At 31.4% G+C, this 6,238-nt stretch overlaps 1 protein-coding gene across 4 annotated transcripts in view; it reads right to left on the bottom strand.

The window, feature by feature from the left end:
• The window catches only part of LOC106467506, a 115,103-nt gene that overhangs the window by 80,250 nt on the left and 28,615 nt on the right, over nt 1–6,238 (bottom strand). For all 4 annotated transcript variants that reach the window (XR_002612437.1, XR_002612434.1, XR_002612435.1 and 1 more), the window contains exons 5-6: nt 4,161–5,175; nt 1,820–1,868 (exon numbers count right to left, since the gene is read on the bottom strand). The gene's annotated coding sequence lies outside the window, so the exon portion shown is untranslated. The remainder of the gene's footprint in view (nt 1–1,819; nt 1,869–4,160; nt 5,176–6,238) is intronic.

Raw genomic sequence — 6,238 nt, 5'->3', positions numbered from 1 at the left:
ATACTGATGCTCTGAAGATGCTTACTGAGTCTAACCTATGGCAACACACTCGTGAAATGGCCCTGAAATTACATGTCTCTCATGAAACAGTACATAAACATTTAAGGAATATGGGAAAACTCCATAAAGAAGGTGCTTGAGTATCTCATGAACACTCCAATGATCATCATTTCCAACATGGTTCATCTCTTCTGGTGCATAATGCGCGTGAATCATTTTTGGACAGAATTGTAACCAGTGATGAAAAATGGATTCTCTATGCGAATATTAAATGCCAAAAACAATGGCTAAGTCCTAGACAAAAACTGGTCTCCATCCACAGAAAACGTATGCAAATATGGAAGGTGTTAAAGAGGATTTCGACATGTTTTTTGCTTCAAAGCCAAGTAATTTCTTTAATGAAGGCATTAACAACTTGATTGTAAGATGGAAAAGCATCATTGATAAGAATGGAGACTATTTCATTTAATAAATGTTTTGTTTTGATATATAAGTTGTTTGAGTTTTTTCATCTAAAAAACTAGTAACATTAATTTCTTGACAACCTAATACTTATAGAACTTTTTTAGAGAAGTGGGCTTTAAACATATTGCCCAGTCACCTTTGCCTCAGTTCTGACTTTGGGTGAATCTTTCATATCTCTCCAGGAAAGCATCCATGTTGTCTTTCTGTTCATCAAATTTGGGCAGCTTGGGTTGGTTGGTCTTGACAACATTTTCATTCTTGGGTCCTTCTTCTTTCTGTTGGGTGAGTTGGCAGTCTCAACTCTTATTCTCTATTTCCAGTCTCTCTCTTCTCTCTCCTTTTATTCTTTCACAATTTGTGCTCTAATTCTTTCTCTCTATATTTCCAGTCTCCCTTTTCTTCTTTCTAGCTTCATGTTCTCATTCTTTCTCTTTCTTCCTTTCTTCTCTGGTGATGCTCTTCTCTCCCTAGATCTTGTTGTTGTTTAATTTGCCTTATGTGCTCTTGCAGATCACTATCTTTTAATCCAAGATGCTCAATCCACTTATCAAAATCTGTTGACATGATTGTATAGCATGATTGTAATCTCTACACTATTTTTCCCCCACTACAGTTGTGCATATATAGGCCAACTTCTGCTGTTACTCAAATCTTCTTCTACCACTATTTACCACTGTATAATCCTTGCTGACTCACCAAACATTAGGTTTTGTATAGGAGGGCCAGATTCTTTACAGAAGGTCAGTGACTTGTTGGCAAAAAATTCGAACAATAAACAGACAACACACAATCCACCTGTTTTAGAATAATATATTAAAAGCAAGTCAAACGTATGTACAAGAATACTTTAAACTACAGGATATCACAGTTGTATCTAAAACTCTAAATAATTATCTTTTATTATCAAAAGTCCACACACAGTCTGGTTCAATTACTTTAGAACCCAACTGCCAAGACAAATTGTTTTTCTATACTCTGTTTTTTACTATACAATCTGTGTTAAATTCACTTATTTTACTCCGCAGCCTAGAATTTTCAACAAACTATGAGACAGTGTGGCGTAACAATACTAACTTAAGTCAATGAGAAAAAGTACAGAAGATTTGAGTTATGTGATATCAAATTACAACAATTGAACTACTCACATGATGTACAACTCTTACCGTGTTAAGTAACAAAATTTGTCATAGTTATCGCCTTTAAATTAATTACTTTTAACACTCTTGTTATGAAAACTAAATAATCATTAAATAATAAATCATAAAATAATAATTTTTAAACTAAATAGTCTTGTATATCCAACAATGTGATTATGTTTGCTGTTTAAAAGTACACAAACTCATATTTTACTTACCCTGAGTGCTTTAATGCTTTAGAGCTTGATGTAACAAACTGAAGGGCCACTGTTGAAAAATAAATTATGTATACATATAGGTTTCTACATTTTTTCTATTACACAATGTTCTTTGAAAATTTTTTTATTGCAAAACAGCAGCAAGAAAGACAAAAAATCCTAGTTAGGTATCATGCAAAAGAGCAAAATTTGATACCTCTTTTTAACCATATGTCTTCCAGCTACTATTTTTAACACTTAACATAGCTCTCATCATATTTCATTCCAAAAATAAAACTAATGGATGAAACTGTTTAAAATTTGACAAGAACATTTCTAAAAGTATGTAGTTTCAGAAAAATAAAACATTTAATTTTGAATTTTTTTACAATTTCTAATAAAACATTCTTATTTAATGTAGTTATTTGCACTTGCACTTGGAATAGTTCACTTGCAATGTGATTTTTATATGAAATATAAAAATACCTTTTTTTATCTTACAGTTTTCACATTTCATTTGTATAATCTACAGAACCTCATAAATGAACATCAAAAATTTTTAAGATAAATATTTATATTTTATTTTCCATTTTATCTACTATATCACTAACTATATCAATTATCATCAACAAATTAACAAATGGAAATATGTACATACCTTTCAACTCTTCATATAAATCCACTAGAATAATCATATTTATATTATATGTATAATTTCAAGTATTTATCTTTTCACTTATAATTTATTTTTTACATTACTTTCAAATTCTTCATCTATTATCAATTATGCCTGTACATTAACTGATGCCCACGGGGCTTTAAAGAAGGTATTTCAGCAGACTCCAAACAGAGATGCATTGTTGAAACAAGATGATGCTTATACATGCCATCTTGTTTATAATCTTTCAAAATCCAGGCACCAAGTTAAACTTATAAAAATCATTAAACCATTCAAATATGATTTTTAAAACAAACATGATACATAATTAACTAAAATATAACAGTAAGTCCTAAATACAATTTAACTGTTTCTCTGACTAGCATATTTAGGTAAGAAACCACCATACATGCTATAGTCGATCAACCAGACAACAATACAAACAGCAATTACATGTGCACTGTAGAAAAACTGCATGACAGTTTCAAATTAACCATTGGTAGAGTATTGAGTAAACTGAACTCTTTCTAATGACTATATACACTTGTGTTAACTAACTACATGTACATTGTAGATCTCAAGGCAAAGTGTAGAAGTTGGGCATGGCAACCATCAAGGGTTGGAAAATTTTTTATCAATTTCCCAGACAACCCAGATGCAGACTTTAGGTCTCACATGCCAATTAGGTCAAACATATGTACTTAGTGTGTAGAAACTCCTGTACAAGCCAGCTTGTGTGTCTAAAAGAGATAAACGGTGCTAAAGTCAAGATTTTTCAAATTGTGTGGATCTTGTGATACAATAACTGCAGTATAAGAATTTTTTTGAAAGATTTCCATTAAAACAAAGTTGGTAAAACTTAGAAAACATAAAATTCAAATTATACAATACATTATAATGTTAATTTCATTTTCATATATTGATAGTAAAGTGGTTTAACTAAATTTTGAATGTAACACAGTACTACATGCAGAAAGGAATTTAAAAATGGCACCAGGAGCCATAGCGTTAACTACCAAGTATACAGTTGGTTCAGTATGTTATATTAAAATGCTTTCACTATATATTAATGGTAAGGTTATGGAAATCAAAAATATTAATTAATTAGTTTATATCCTACATTTGGCATCTAATCTGCTGCCATCGTCAAGGACCAGGGTTCAATCCTGAGTTTTATCGTTAGAAAAATATATTGTGACATCCATTCACTTAGTTTTTCGGGAATGTGTTCAGCACATCAGAAAAAAAAATATAATTCTTCTGCTTCCACCTGACACCTTCACACAACCTAGCACAGAAGACAGTGAAGCCTTAATACCCCAATTGAAATTGCTCAAACAGTTGATTCAAGTCTTAATGTGGAAGACCCCTGATGAATGGATAGTGTACCTTTAAAAAATTAAAGGGAAGACCACATGAATAGTAACAATTCATCCACACAATCCTTCCTAGGACTTCCCAGAAGACAGCAGATTAACATTTGAAACATAGAATACAAAATAATTGAATATTAATAATTAGTGATAACAATAACTGAAAAACAGAGAATTAGTAGCTAATTAATAATTATAATTAAATTGTGTTATAAGCTACAAACCATGACAATGAGCTATACTTAGGTCATCTTGAAAATCTGACAAGTGACTTGTGCTCTGGTGTTACAGTTATAAACTTGTTAGGTTAAACAAACAAATATTTATCTACCTCTGAATCCACACAATCTCTTTTCAATTCTCTGCAACAAGTTTGTTGCCTTCAGTGACAACTTGTTATCCCATTGTGTTTCAAGTTTTGATACAAAACCTTGTTTTAATATACATAAAAACGAGTTTACTGCTTTCAGCATTTTGATTGAAGTCTTTGTCATTTCATCTGGATCAACCAGCTTTGATAAAAGTTCTTTTATAGATACAGAAGTTTGATCGGTGTTGTGCCAGAAGACATACATGCAATTAAAATCTGAAACTATTTTATAATCTTCACATTTGTCTTCACAGTGAGGTGATACACACAATTTAGCATTTTGAAGAAAACATTTACAAATTATAGGATCAGACAACAGGTTTTTACAAAAATTAAAAAACAACACAAAGTCGTCAAGATCAACATTTTTGAGCCCAAGTGCAGTACTATACTCCTCAGAAGAAAAGGACACAATCTGGTTTTTCAGAGTTTGATTCACTTTTGTCAATACAATACTTTCCTCTCCACTGATAATTTCTTCCAGAACATGTGCAGTTAATTTCAAACTGCTAATATTTTCCCACTGGTTTGTTAACTTTGTTATTTTCCAGCTAAATGTGTCACAAATTGCTTTCAGGCAAGTTAAAACTGCATTGAAAATGTTAAAGAAAGCAACTGGTTCTTGCCAACTCTTTAAGCTTCCCTTAAAGTCTAATTCTATAAGCTTTAAAACTCTATCAGAAAGCAATCTCCAATGCACAAGTGTTTCTTTGGACTGCAATGTACGTGCATTATCCCTAGAAAAAGAAACCTGGGAGTTTTCAATTTCCTGTTTATAGAAAAAGAAAAGTGTTGTAGGACCCTGAGGCTGGTTTTCTTTATATAACTTAATATCAGAATTAAGACACCTGAGATTCACAGCTGCTTCCAAAACACACAGTAAGAGGTAACTGTCATCATTTTCTGAGCTCTCTTGATATGCAAGGGATGCCTGAAGTACCAGCAGACCAACAGGGAAATCCAGGTCTTTAAAACACTTAAAAAAAAACAAAAAATCCTTAATATACAGTTAATAAACAAAACCTTATTAAAGTCATGCTACGTTTACTATTAAAATCAGATTCCACCAAAAGTTCAATAATAAGAAAGGCAATGCCTAGAACAGGAAGATTTAACTTTAGCTTACACAGTGTCTTTGCCTTACATAAAAATAACTTGTGCCTCAACCCTTTCCAGACAGGTCACAGGTGAAAGGCCATGTCATCCCATTTGTTGACTCGCATTCAAAATTTTATTGAACTACTATTTCATGAATTTATGTCAATAATTTTGATATAAAACTATAGATTATAATTCAAATTTTAGAACTATACATTACTCAATATGTTAATTTAAAAGTAAATATTAAAAACACAGATAAACATAGATTTGTGTGTGTCATGTGGTATACTGAAAACAGCACTGGTTCAAATTAGATGTTTGTGAAGTCTATAGTTTCATATAAATTAGAAACTCAAATTACAGATATTGACAAGCTAGAATACAAAATAAGGTCTTATATTTTCTATTTGTTAAGATATTTCTCATGTGATAAATCAAACACAGTGGCACCCCACTCACCTCTTTCAATTTTTGGAAATGCTCCCTTATATACTTCTATATATGACACGAATAACCAATCAGAAGCTCAGAATGTCCCCCTAATGGTTTTCTCAGCCTTTCTAACATTCCTTTCTTTTGAACCAAGATTTCAATGAGGTTGGTTGTGTCTTTGGTTTGCTCAAAATTTCATATTTTTCTTAGACCCAAATAAAGCTTAGTTACTAAGCTTGATAAGTTATAGTAGAATTCTATGGAGTTGATGTAGTAATTTACGATTCTTTTTAGTTATTCAAATGTATATATAAAACCAAAAAAAATAATTTTGTTTCATATCCTCCACATGCAAAATTTGTAAAGGATTAGCAACCTATATAAAGCAGCAACTAAGTACAAAGGTCATAACTAGAAGAGATAACTGTTTGCTTTACTTCTTTAGTTACTGTTCTATGTTTTAGAAAATATATTGTTACGTCTCCGTTCGTTAGTTGATTTTCCGT

The sequence above is a fragment of the Limulus polyphemus genome, unplaced genomic scaffold (genome assembly GCF_000517525.1).
Source record: "Limulus polyphemus unplaced genomic scaffold, Limulus_polyphemus-2.1.2 Scaffold2638, whole genome shotgun sequence".
Lineage (NCBI taxonomy): Eukaryota > Metazoa > Arthropoda > Merostomata > Xiphosura > Limulidae > Limulus > Limulus polyphemus.
Note: the sequence above shows the minus strand (reverse complement) of the source record. Positions and strands in the feature narration are given on the sequence as shown.